The sequence below is a fragment of the Dama dama genome, chromosome 21, assembly GCF_033118175.1.
Source record: "Dama dama isolate Ldn47 chromosome 21, ASM3311817v1, whole genome shotgun sequence".
Classification (NCBI taxonomy): Eukaryota; Metazoa; Chordata; class Mammalia; order Artiodactyla; family Cervidae; genus Dama; species Dama dama.
Genome location: NC_083701.1, coordinates 25,128,008 through 25,141,803, shown reverse-complemented (window position 1 = coordinate 25,141,803; position 13,796 = coordinate 25,128,008). Strand labels below are relative to the sequence as shown.

Sequence of the window (13,796 nt, the reverse complement as noted above, 5' to 3'; positions counted from 1 at the left end):
GGTTGGATCTCCCTGCAGTCCAAGGGACTCTCAAGAGTCTTCTCCAACACCACAGTTCAAAAAGCATCAATTTTTCAGTGCTCAGCTTTCTTCACAGTCCAACTCTCACATCCATACATGACCACTGGAAAAACCATACGGACCTTTGTTGGCAAAGTAATGTCTCTGCTTTTTAATATGCTATCTAGGTTGGTCATAACTTTCCTTCCAAGGAGCAAGCATCTTTAAATTTCATGGCTGCAGTCACCATCTGCAGTGATTTTGGAGCCCAAAAAAATAAAGTCTGACACTGTTTCCACTGTCTCCCCATCTATTTCCCATGAGGTGATGGGACCAGATGCCATGATCTTAGTTTTCTGAATGTTGAGCTTTAAGCCAACTTTTTCACTCTCCTCTTGTGCTTTCATCAAGAGGCTCTTTAGTTCTTCTTCACTCTCTGCCATAAGGGTGGTGTCATCTGCATATCTGATACTTCTCCTGGAAATCTTGATTCCAGCTTGTGCTTCTTCCAGCCCAGCGTTTCTCATGATGTACTCTGTATAGAAGTTAAATAAGCAGGGTGACAATATACAGCCTTGACGTACTCCTTTTCCTATCTGGAACCAGTCTGTTGTTCCATGTCCAGTTCTAACTGTTGCTTCCTGACCTGCATACAGGTTTCTCAAGAGGCAGGTCAGGTGGTCTGGTATTCCCATCTCTTTCAGAATTTTCCACAGTTTCTTGTGTTCCACACAGTCAAAGACTTTGGCATAGTCAATAAAGCAGAAATAGGTGTTTTTCTGGAACTCTCTTGCTTTTTCAATGACCCAGCGGATATTGGCAATTTGATCTCTGGTTCCTCTGCCTTTTCGAAAACCAGCTTGAACATCTGGAAGTTCATGGTTCACATATTGCTAAAGCCTGGCTTGGAGAATTTTGAGCATTACTTTATTAGCGTGTGAGATGAGTGCAACTGTGAGGTAGTTTGAGCATTCTTTGGCATTGCTTTTCTTATGTGAGGGGGCATATGAATTCTTGTTTCATCCAAGGTAAGTTTCGTCTTGAGCATTTTAAAGAGAAGTTTTAGTCAGGACATTTTACATACAAGAAAATCAATACATAAAGTCTTGGTCCCAATACAAAACACTCTGGTTAATATTATGCAGATTGCCAGAATGCTATAGGACTGACTAAGCCTTTACTTTCAAAACAAGAGTTCTCAGATTTGCTCTTAGCTGCAACTTTTCTTACTATTCATTCTTGGAGTTGCAACCCTCAGTACATGGCAATTTGTATAAATGCTGTGAATTGCCATTTCTACATTTAAAAAACCAAGCACTTTCTTTGCAGCTTACTCTGAGGTTTTTCTTCTCTTTGGCAGCAGGAATTTTGCTGGAGCTGGTGAATGTCTATTTATGTACAACTGTCTATTGTATCAATATGTATACAAATTGAAGAAAAGTTATAAACACCCTCTCCAGGTTAGAAAAATGGCCGTCTGGTGTTGGATATGAATGGGCTATTTGCAGTATAACCTTGCATGCACTCGCAGAAAAGTTACTGGCCTATCCACTGATTGCATGCAGAAGCTTATGTAAAAACCTACTGCTTTTCCATTTAAAATTATCACAAGGAAAATAACAGCCATTCATATTTACATATATATTTTCCTGTGTTATTTTTAATAAGTTATAAATTATTTCTCTATTTTGAAAGAGCTGAAGATCCACATACACAGTCATAAAATGCTACATGATAATAACAGTCACAATTCCAAATAACTACAGTGTGCCAGCCAAGCTCTATCTTTCCCATTCACTCATTCATGCGATCATTTGGTAAATTTCCCTGGGCACGTAGTCTGTGCCGAGCACTGGGCCACGCGTAGACGACTGCTGGACACAGAAAAACGGGCAGGTGTGTCCCCCACACTTAGAGAGCTTTCTCTTGTTCAGGGAGATCACTAGTGAAAATAGAAGTTCGTAAATGACCGAGATATTTGTGAGTCAAAGCCTTCTGGGAAATGAAGGCATCTGCCAGAATGGTCTCCTGCGCAATCTGAAGATGTGATGCTGGAGCTGAGACAGGGGACGACAGGAGCTCTCAGGACACAGAGGGCCCAGGACAGCTGGCCAGGCGGTGTGGCACAGGCAGGCTTGAGGGACAAAATACCTCCTCAGACTGAGGAAATCAGTGAGGCTGGAGCTGAGTAAACAGGGGAGGGTGGTTTGAGATGAAGCTGGGCTGGGAAGATGGTTAATGGCCAAGTCACGCAGGCCCTGCAAGTCAGTGAAAGGAGCTGGGTTTCACACTCTGTACAAAGGGACACCACTGAGTGGGTTCCAGTAGGGGATGGCTGGGTTGGATTTATGTTTTAAAAGATAACGTGGCATCCCTTATTTGTGGAATCTAAAAAGAAATGAGCTTACGAAACAGAAAGTGACTCATAGACTTAGAGAACGAATTTATAGTTGCCAGGGGAAGGATAGAGGGAAGGGATAGTTAGAGAATTTGGGATCAATATGTACACACTGCTGCATTTAAAACATATAGCCAGCAAGGACCTACTGCACAGGGAACTCTACTCACTGTCATGTGGCAGCCTGGATGGGAGGCAGGTTGGGGGAGAGTGGATGCATGTATAGATATGGCTGAATCCCTTTGCTGTCCACCTGAATCAATCACAGCATTGTTACCCAGCTATATACCCTAATACAAAATAAAAAGTTAAAGGGAAAAAAAGAGATAACTTTTTGTGAATGACTTCGCTCACCTCCCATATCTTATTCCTCAAAGTAGGCCTGATTATTAACATTTCACAAAAGAGGAAAAGTATCACACAGGTAGCAAGTCCCCGAGCCCGGCACTTGACCTGCCTCCATCAGTCCTTGTGCTGGGCTGTTCTGTTCCCAGATCCTGACGGTGCACCTCACCTGCTTCCCTGAAACACTCCCTGCCCAACGAGTCAGGTGTAACACCTACTTTCTCTCTTCTCAGCTCACTTAAAGCACAGTCTATGTACAATATTGTGTTAGCTTCAGGTGAATAGCAAAGTGATTCAATTATATATATTTCTCAGGTTATTTTCTATTATAGGTTATTCTTGTTCAATCACTCAATTGTGTCCGACTCTCTGCGACCCCCATGGACTGTAGCCAACAGAATCTTCTGTCCATGTGATTCTCCAGGCAAAACTACTGGAGTGGGTTGCCATTTCCCTCTCCAGGAGATCCTCCCAACCCAGGGATTGAACCCACGTCTCCTGCATTGGCAGGCAGATTCTTTACCACGGAGCCACCAGGGAAACCCATTATAGGTTATTGAAAGATATTAAATATAGTTCCACTTTATATAGCAAATCCCTGCTGCTTATCTATTTAATGTATAGTAGTTTGTATCCATCATTCTCAGACTTGTAATTTATACCCCCAACCCCCACTCCCTTTCCCCTTTCCCCAAAGTTTGTTTTCTACATTTGTGAGTCTATTTGTTTTATATATAGAACCATTTCATTTTTTTTTTTTTAGTTTCCACCTATAAGTGATATCCTATAATATTTGTCTTTTTCTGACATACTTCACTAAGTATGATACTCTCTAGGTCTATCCACATTACTGGAAATGGCAATCTTTCATTCTTTTTGTAGCTGAGTACTATTCCATTATATATATATATATATACACACACACACACACACATAGATATATATTCCATTACATATATATGTGTATTCCATTACATATGTATATATGTATTCCATTACACACACACACACACACACATATATATATATATGTATCTTCTTAAATACATCTTCTTAAACCACTCATCTGTTAATGGGCTTTTGGATTGTTTCCATGTCTTAGCTTTTGCATATAATGCTGCTGTGAACACTGGGGTACATGTACCTTTTTTCATTAGAGTTTTCATCTTTTCTGAGTATATGCCCAGGAGTGGGATTGCTGGATCATATGGTGGCTCTATTTTTAGTTTTTTAAGGAACTTTCACATTGATTTCCATAGTGACTGCACTAATTTACTTTCCCACTAACAGTTCAGGAGGGTTCCCTTCTCTCCACACGCTCTTCAGCATTTATTATCTGTAGACTTTTTGATGATGGCCATTCTGACTTATGTGAAATGGTACTTCATTGTGGTTTTGATTTGCATCTCTCTAATAATTAGCCACATTGAGTATCATTTCATATGCCTGTTGGCCATCTGTATGTCCTCTTTGGAGAAATGTCTATTTAGATTTTTACCCATTTTTTGATTGGATTGTTTGGTTTTTTGATATTTAGTTGTATGAGCTGTTTGTTTATTTTGGACATTAACCCCTTATCAGTTTCATCATTTGCAAATATTTTCTCCCATTCCATAGATTGTCTTTTTGTTTATTGGTGGTTTCCTATGGTCCTTTAGTCAGTGAAATACTGTATCAGCCAAAACTCAGTGTCCATTTAACTAAATTGTTGAGGCAAATTTAATTTCAGTTCAGTCGCTCATTCGTGTCCAACTCTTTGTGACCCCATGGACCACAGCACTCCAGGCCTCCCTGTCCATCACCAACTCCCGGAGTTTACTCAAATTCATGTCCATTGAGTCGGTGATGCCATCCAACCATCTCATCTGCTGTTGTCCCCTTCTCCCACCTTCAATCTTTCCCAGCATCAGGATCTTTTCAAATGATCAAGACCATCCCCAAGAAAAAGAAATGCAAAAAGGCAAAATGGTTGTCTGAGGAGGATTTGCAAATAGCTATGAAAAGAAGAGACATGAAAGGCAAAGGAGAAAAGGAAAGATATACCCATTTGAATGTAGAGTTTCAGAGAATAGCAAGGAGAGATAAGAAAGCCTTCCTCAATGATCAGTGCAAAGAAATAGAGGAAAACAATAGAATGGGAAAGACTAGAGATCTCTTCAAGAAAATTAGAGATACCAAGGGAACATTTCATGCAAAGATGGGCACAATAAAGGACAAAAATGGTATGGACCTAACAGAAACAGAAGATATTAAGAAGAGGTGGCAAGAATACACAGAAGAACTGTACAAAAAAGATCTTCACGACCCAGATAGTCACGATGGTGTGATCACTCACCTAGAGCCAGACATTCTGGAATGCAAAGTCAAGTGGGCCTTAGGAAGCATCAGTATGAACAAAGCTAGTGGAGGTGATGGGTTTCCAGGTGAACTATTTCAAATCCTAAAAGATGATGCTATGAGAGTGCTGCACTCAATATGCCAGCAAATTTGGAAAACTCAGCAGTGACCACAGGACTGGAAAAGGTCAGTTTTCATTCCTATCCCAAAGAAAGGCAATGCCAAAGAATGCTCAGATTTGATTTACCCCTCCTTGATTTACCCATGCACATTTTGGTAGCAGTGTTCTATGCAGTGCATTTGTTTCATCCAATGTGGCTTTGCATTCCTGGGCCAGCAGCTCTTGCCCTCGCTAACGCGCAGCAGTGTCAGGTTGGCTACTTCTCGGTGCTCTCACTCCAGGCCCTACTCTGCACCCCAGCCAGGGATGCACGACCCCTGCCCCACATCAGGCACAGGGCTCAGTGCTGAGAGCCCAGCAATGAGCAGAGCAGATCAAAGTAAAGTATTCCGTGATACTTGAGAGGCTTGAAACTATACTTGCTACACAACATAATCAAAAAATAGAAACAGTCAATGAACATTGGCTCCACCCATGAGACCGAGTCACAGGATTAACAGTATTCCTCTCCTTTCAATTACATTTTTGCTTAAATGAGTTATATACCACCTAACCCAGCATACTAGTTAACATGACGTCAGACCTGGATGAAAATTGAAGTTAACCCCACCCCCCCAAAAAAAAAACTCAGTTGTAGTAGCATATTCTGACCTTCGTACTTGAAAATGACAGTACAGACACACTCCCAGCTGGACACCAAATTTTCTTCTGGAACAAACATACAAATGGCACCTTGCCATCAAGTAGCTACTATGTGTCACATGTTGTGCTCAGTATTTTACATATATTTCTATTCATCATCACAATAACCCTACAAAGTAAGATTTAGCCCCATTTTCTGCACAGTCTCTAGGCAGAGACTATACGACTTGAAGTCTAAGAGACCAAGGAGAGGCTGGCGGTGGCAGAGGGAAAGCTCAGACCCCTCACTCTCTCGTTCCAAAGCTTATAGGCTTTTCTCTACCCTGAGTGACTGTCACGTTTTATATCTTTGGACCTACAGCCTCTTATCCTCAGTAAAATTCTGTGCCAACTCTTACAAATTAGCTAGCCAAGAGTAAAGCCGTTCTGGTTAAATGATGCTGGGGTTGAGGGATAGAAGGCTGCCCACCACCAGAGCCTGGCCCGAGACCCTCAGAGGAGTCTGGGGCCTGCAGAATGTTTGAGGAGCTCCCTTCTGTGCCATGCTGTTTAGCTGCACACATGCTTTGCCTGGTCATGTGGAACCAGTGACAGAACTTCCCACAATTAGATCTGCTCAGGCACAGGCCACTCTACCATGGAAAAACACGCGTATTGAGGGTCACAGGAAAGGGGTCATTGGGTGCTGTAGACACAGGCCGGATTAGGCCTGGAAGAACTGACTTTTCAGTTTTACCTCTTAAAGAGAGAAGTTGGAGAGATTTCAGAGGAAAGAGTCACCAAGTGGTTGAAAGAGAGGGCAGGAGATAGTAGCAGAGAAGAGTGGATTTGACATGAAAGATACGGGCATGTTCACCCCATGATGGGTGTCAGGCATGGGCAGCAATTCCAGAAAAAGAATGGAGATACCATGTCACCCTAAAGGAATTTAATCTGAACAGGGAGCATTCCCAAACTCTTAGATTGTTTAGGCAAACAATTTCTTTCCATTGAGAAATTTAAAAGCAGGAAGCAAAGGTTTATAAATAAGTTTTGGAGAAGATCTTGAAGGCTTCTTCAGCATGTGTGCTTCCACAGGCACCAAGAGGAACATTAAAGAACCTCCGAGGCACCACCAATGTTGCACAGAAAGAGTCCTCAGAGGGCAGAAATATCCTCAGGCGCTCAGGGCAGCTCCATCTGGGTTCAGATTCCAGATTTCTCACTTCCTAACTGCTTGCCTTTATGCCCATTTTTCAGCTATTTAAAGTCTCAGTTTACTCGTGTATCAAATAGTAGATAATGGGACCTACATCATTAGCTTTCCATAAAAATAAAATAGGAAACTCTTATATAAACTGCATGGTTTGACATCTTGAACACAGGAAAGTACTTAATAAATACCAATTATTATTATTATTATCAAGTTTATTTTTAACATTATTGATAGGTGCACAAAGAAGTAGGAAAGTTTTGTGTATGATTCAGGATTTAGCTGTATCATATTCTAGGTGTCTACACAGCTGCTTTGATATAAAGAAATTTTTTAAGTGGCATTAACATAAGAAAAATTTGCTTCATAGATATATTCTTTTATAAAGATAAGAAATGATCTAAACATTTTTTAAAAATCACCTATGAGGGTTCCTTAATTGAAATGGTCTTTATGACCCTTTAATCGAGGAAGCCTACAAAGAGTCCGAGGACTAAAAATATATGCCATTGTGGAGCCTATGGCTTCTGGGCTGGAGTGGTTTTACATGCTATTTAAGGTCATTTGAACAGATTGAAAAACAATGTATAACTTTAAAGCAATTGGAACTAGTTTCATTTTACCACATAGACCAGAATTGATATTCCCAAAATGAGTGTTGCATTCAAAGGTGTCACCTAGGGAGGCTACAAACTTATTTTATTATTGCCCCCAGAGTTCAAAAGATTTTTGAAACTCCTCTTTTAGAACTGTACTCAGCAAATTATGAGCCACTAGCAAATCAATCTTGTAACATTGTTTTAACACCTCATTCTTTTTCTCAAAGATCACCCATGTACATCCCACAGACTTGGCTTCCAGTGACCATTAGCTGTTTCCAAAAACCAAATTCACCACCCAAAGACAGAGAGCTGGCTAAGGATATGTAAAGCGGTGGCTCACAGGCACTGGGGAGAATCCTGTAGGGAAGTTCCCTGATATTTATTCCAAGTAAAAGCAGCATTATTGAAATAAGCGTACAGCTGCTCGGAAGCTCCAGCCTGGAAAGAGACAACATTTGGACAAGTATGTTCTGGTATGTTCAGTGTAAGTAATCAGATTCATGACTTCAAGGTCACACACCAAGTTGGAGATTTTGTCTCTGATATGAACCAAAACAGAATTGATGGAATCTTTTTATAATGGATGGTAAAGGACAATGCTGAACTAAAGAAAGTTCTCAGTTTATTGCCATGACCAATAATAAATACAATCCTCAGTTCAATTAAAAGGGACTAAATTCAAATCAAATCATTTCTTTTTACAAGATGAGAGTAACTTATAGAATTCATGCCAAGGAGAGCTATTGAGACACTCTGAATTTGAAAATAGGATGGATCAATTTATGACTGTTCACATAAAATTTGCAGCTCTGTAAGCCCAGATCGTGATTTAAAGATAATAAAATCTCATGCTTCAGGGTGTAAGCTAATCACCTGCAAGTACCAAGAAATTTTCCTTCCAGAAGTAACAATGCGCAGTTGAGTAAGTGCATAAATTTTGTTTAATTTCCAGTGCATCAAGTATTGGTCAGTGCTGGAAACAAGAATCAAATTAGATGGACTATTAATCTGATTTGGTTCAGCAACTCCTATATTGTTGCTTCCACTGAGCTTTATGTCTTATGTTTATGCTTTGCTATTTTAAATAACAATTGCTTTGTCAATCTTTCATTTTTATAGCACTTATCATCCTAGAAAGGGAGCATTTATACACTGTGCAATATTATCTTCATAATGCAAAGTAAATGGGATTGAAATTATCTCGGGCAATCAACAACTTGATTAATACAAAGTAGTTTGATGTTTATAGAGTTGTATCCTTTGTGAAAGACTACTGGAAAGACCCAAAACATCTCTCCTTGCCCCCCTCCCTGAACACACACACACCATTTTGCTTATAGAAAACATCTTTTAGAATCGGTGGCCCAAAAGAAAACAGGAACTAGAACTTACTCATAAACCAGTAGCAAGTACACACTCACCCCCATGAAAATGTCACATTCAAGGGCTGATTTTCAGTTGTGTATACACTGATGGGATTGCATTTGGCAGGTGACTGACACGAAACACACACCACTAAGTAAAAGTGGTTAATGCATTTGGAATTAGAAACAAATTGAAATGATTTAGTTTGAATGAGGAAGTAATTCTAGTTTCTGAATGGCAGACATAATGATCTTCATATACAATATCATTATTTGCAAAATGAGATCGCGAAAGACTCGGACACAACTTAGCAACTTAGCAACTAACAGCAAGCCTTGCTTTCATAGTTTAATTCGAAGAAAATGATGGTGAGAGTGTATTAAACTTAGGATTTCTTCATATTTCCATTTAATCAGATTATGAATTCATGACACTTTGCTATGGAAAATGAACTCATTTTGCCTATCTTCCAAAACAGTGAAACAACTCTGTGACTGCTTATTAGTCTGATTAAGAATTATTGAGAAGTGAGGCCCAAGCAAGTTTTTTCCCTGCCTAAATGAGTGGATCTCTACATAAAGATACAAATTCTCAAGATAGGGGTGAAACACAGTAAGCCCCCCTGCTTCCTGCCATCCATGCCAGCCCAGTGGGAAGCAGAGCCCATGGGATCCAACTAAAGAGCAAAGCTAGGCTTGTAATCTCCCACTTCTTCCGAAAGGGTGTGGTTCATGATGAGAGCAGACAGTGAAGAGCAATCTGATATTCTGTGAGTTTTCAAAGATTTGAAAACCTACTCCTTAGAAAGAGGAATGTTATAGTATTGTTCAAGGACAGTCATTCAGTCACTCAGCAAATATGTTTGTCTTCTCTGTACTTGGCACTGTGACAGATGCATGGGACACACAAGATTCTACTCCCGACCTTTAAACAATCTTTTCCTGGGAACCCCCTGGTAGTCCAGTGGTTAGGATTCAGCACTCTTACTGCCAGGGACAGTTTCAGTCCCTGGTGGGGGAACTAAGATCCCGCAAGCCAGGCAGCCCCCCAAAAAACATCCTTTCCTGATGGTGCAGGAAACTATGGTGAAGAGAGAATGCAGGAAGAGAACTCCCAGTCCAATGCCTGCCATGTTTAGGCGCATGGCTACTTTCATTACTTATCTTGTCATATTCAGCGACTTCAAAAGTGTAGGGAAAACATGTAACTTCCTAAAAATTTTTCTCTGTGTGTGTTAAAAATTGTTGCAAGTGTTGTCTAAATCCTTAGTTTTGGAAATTTGTTTGACTTGTTATAGTCCTTGTAGTGATTAAAAAATACTACTCTTTCAAAATAGGCTTAACAGTACTGATCTCTTCATGCTTTAGAATGGAGAAGACAAATGACAAAAAAATGGCTGAATAGACAAAATGTTTTGTATTTCAGTTCAGTTCAGTCGCTCAGTCATGTCCAACTCTTCGTGACCCCATGGACTGCAGCACACCAGGCTTCCCTGTCCATCAGCAACTCCCGGAGTCCACCCAAACCCGTGTCCATCAAGTCAGTGATGCCATCCAAACATCTCATCCTCTGTCGTCCCCTTCTCCTCCTGCCTTCAGTCTTTCCCAGCATCAGGGTCTTTTCCAGTGAGTCAGTTCTTCATGTCAGATGGCCGAAGGATTCAAGTTTCAGTTTCAGCATCAGTCCTTCCAATGTATATTCAGGACTGATTTCCTTTAGGATTGCCTGGTTTGATCTCCTTGCAGTCCAAGGGACTCTCAAGAGTCTTCTCCAAAACCACAGTTCAAAAGCATCAATTCTTAGGCACTCAGCTTTCTTTATAGTCCAATTCTCACATTCATACATGGCTCTTGGAAAAACCATAGCTTTAACTAGACGGACCATTGTTGGCAAAGTAATGTCTCTGCTTTTTAATATGCTGTCTAGGTTGGTCATAACTTTTCTTCCAAGGAGCAAGCATCTTTAAATTTCATGGCTGCAGTCACCATCTGCAGTGATTTTGGAGCCCAAAAAAATAAAGTCTGACACTGTTTCCACTGTTTCCCCATCTATTTGCCATGAAGTGATGGGACCAGATGCCATGATCTTAGTTTTCTGAATGTTGAGCTTTAAGCCAACTTTTTCACTCTCCTCTTTCACTTTCATCAAGAGGCTTTTTAATTCCTCTTCACTTTCTGCCATAAGGGTGGTGTCATCTGCATATCTGAGCTTATTGATATTTCTCCCGGCAATCTTGATTCCAGCTTGTGCTTCCTCCAGCCTAGCGTTTCTCATGATGTACTCTGCATAGAAGTTAAATAAGCAGGGTGACAATATACAGCCTTGATGTACTCCTTTTCCTATTTGGAACCAGTCTGTTGTTCCATGTCCAGTTCTAACTGTTGCTTCCTGACCTGCATACAGGTTTCTCAAGAGGCAGGTCAGGTGGTCTGGTATTCCCATCTCTTTCAGAATCCACAGTTTCTTGTGATCCACACAGTCAAAGGCTTTGGCGAAGTCAATAAGGCAGAAATAGGTGTTTTTCTGGAACTCTCTTGCTTTTCTGATGATCCAGCGGATGTTGGCAATTTGATCTCTGGTTCCTCTGCATTTTCTAAAACCAGCTTGAACATCTGGAAGTTCATGGTTCACGTATTTTAGGCTTGTTTAAATATTGTTGGAATGCCTGAGATGACTGTATGAACATATCTGAACATGTCTTTTTGTCTTCACATACACACACGTGCACACACACGCTCAGGATACCTATCTACTGCTCTGTGTACACCGTGTCACTAGATAATGATGTGATTATTGGCTCCAGAAATAAAAAGTGAACGCGTTTTACAACAACATCTATTTTATAATTTTGATAGTATAGGAATTGTGAGTGATTTTTCTTCTGTTTAAAAAGTTTAAGCAACTATAAAACAAAAAGTAAGATGCACTAACATGTATTGATTTTTGTAGCTCTCTTGGTCGTTGTGTGATTGTTCCTTTCCTGTATGAAATTGGCACAGTGTGTGACTAAATATGAAATTAGCCCTTCCACAACTGGGAAAAGAAGTGAAAATGCAACACAATGAAAACACTTTCCCACATGACTTAAACACACAGGCAACAAGTACAAGTACATAATCTTCCTGGCATATATGGGATGATTTTGAGGCATATCACTGCAGTCTATGTTATTCTGATGTGAAACAACTCACTGTTTACACAGCCTGAGTTCACTCATTTGACCTTTTCCTTTAATTGTTCACTGCTCTGCATTCCAGCAATAAGACTTTTTAAATGGAAGCAAAAAAAAGAAAATGACTCAAGTTTTTTTTATCAATTGAAAGTTCCTTTTAGGTACTATATTTAGTTAAACTCTTCATCCAAAGCCTTCCCTTGAAAATTTTTGTGAACAATTTTTGACCTGTTTCATGTTAATGCAGAAGACATGGAGTCAATGTCTACTTCTGTTTCAGAAAACTGCATCACTACTAACACGGAAAAATATAATGAGAAGGTTCTTTGGAGGAGCTTGAGTTCTTTAAGGCTCACCTTACTATCTACTCTGCGTGGAGTAATCAGGGTCTCACAGGACCCCACATCTCCATGGTTGATGTATTTTTAGAGATGTCATTCAGGTCACTCCTATGCAGAGAGTATGTGAGCACCCCAGCCTGGCCTCCTGCAGTCAGCGCACACACATAACCGTTCTTCCTGTGGCTCTCACTCAATCCCCTAGACTGTGGGGAGGAAGCGAGTTGTGTTGCTGGCTGACTTGTGCAATGAAGTCCCTACATGGAGTTTCCTGTCACCATATGTGATGAACCAGGCTCCTAAAAGTGCCCGAGCTGCAAGGAGACTGAGCAGGGGAAGCCCAGGAAGGCCCTGCTGTGCTGGGTAGTGAGAGGCTTGTGTTGACTTATTGATGGAAGAAGCATGACATCAGAGGCACTGAATAAGGGCACAGATTCACCCTCAGGACCTGGTTTTGACCGAGTGACTTTTTTCTCCAGAAGGAAGTTTTGGCATCTTCTTTCTCCACTTGGCTTCACTTTTTACCATTTGTTTTGCAGTCTCTTCCTCTCAGCAAAAGTAGGAGGCAGGTTCATGCCCAAGAAGAAACACCTTGGGGTTCACTCTTGATGCTTTTCAGCTTCCACTGAAATGTCTAGATTTTAAGTCAATTAAAAAGATTATTAGGAAATGACCATTTGAAGGTGTGTAAAAAAATTCGGGGAAAATTGTATTAATTTATGATGGAGTCTAAAATTTCTAAGAGAGATTATTTTTATCCAGTTCATTATTGAGGACAATTCATCACCAACTCTTTTAAAAAATCAAGATGAGTTCCACAGTTACTTTGAAGATATATTAATGTGGTTTTATATGACTTCAGAAAGGCATTTTTGAACTCTTTCTTCCTTATCCAGTTCCATCAACCAACTTTGTTTTCTTTGTGCAATATCTAATGTCAAGGTCTTTGAGAATATAAAAAGGAAAAATAAAAAGCGAAGCATATAGTCAACAGAAAAACTCCCTCACTGACTTCCCTTCCAAGTGAGCCACACTGGTAGTTCCTGGTAGGACTCTGACTGCATCCACCACACGCACCCCTCATCTTTTCATCTTTGGATGATGAGAAAAGGCACCAAATTAGAGCTTAACATTTAAGCAAAGAAAAAATGTCAACATACATTGTTTCAGATTTCATAAAAGAGGTGGAATGAGCTCAGGCTTGCATAAGGTCATGTGGCAAGTGATGATGGAGGAGTTCTTGACTCTTGGAGTCAAGAGTAGTAACAGGTGTTGATCCATGTG

General features: G+C 40.4%; 1 protein-coding gene across 2 annotated transcripts in view; it reads left to right on the top strand.

Annotated features, from left to right (window-relative positions):
• The window catches only part of TOX (thymocyte selection associated high mobility group box), a 302,584-nt gene that overhangs the window by 278,775 nt on the left and 10,013 nt on the right, over positions 1–13,796 (top strand). The window lies entirely within an intron of this gene.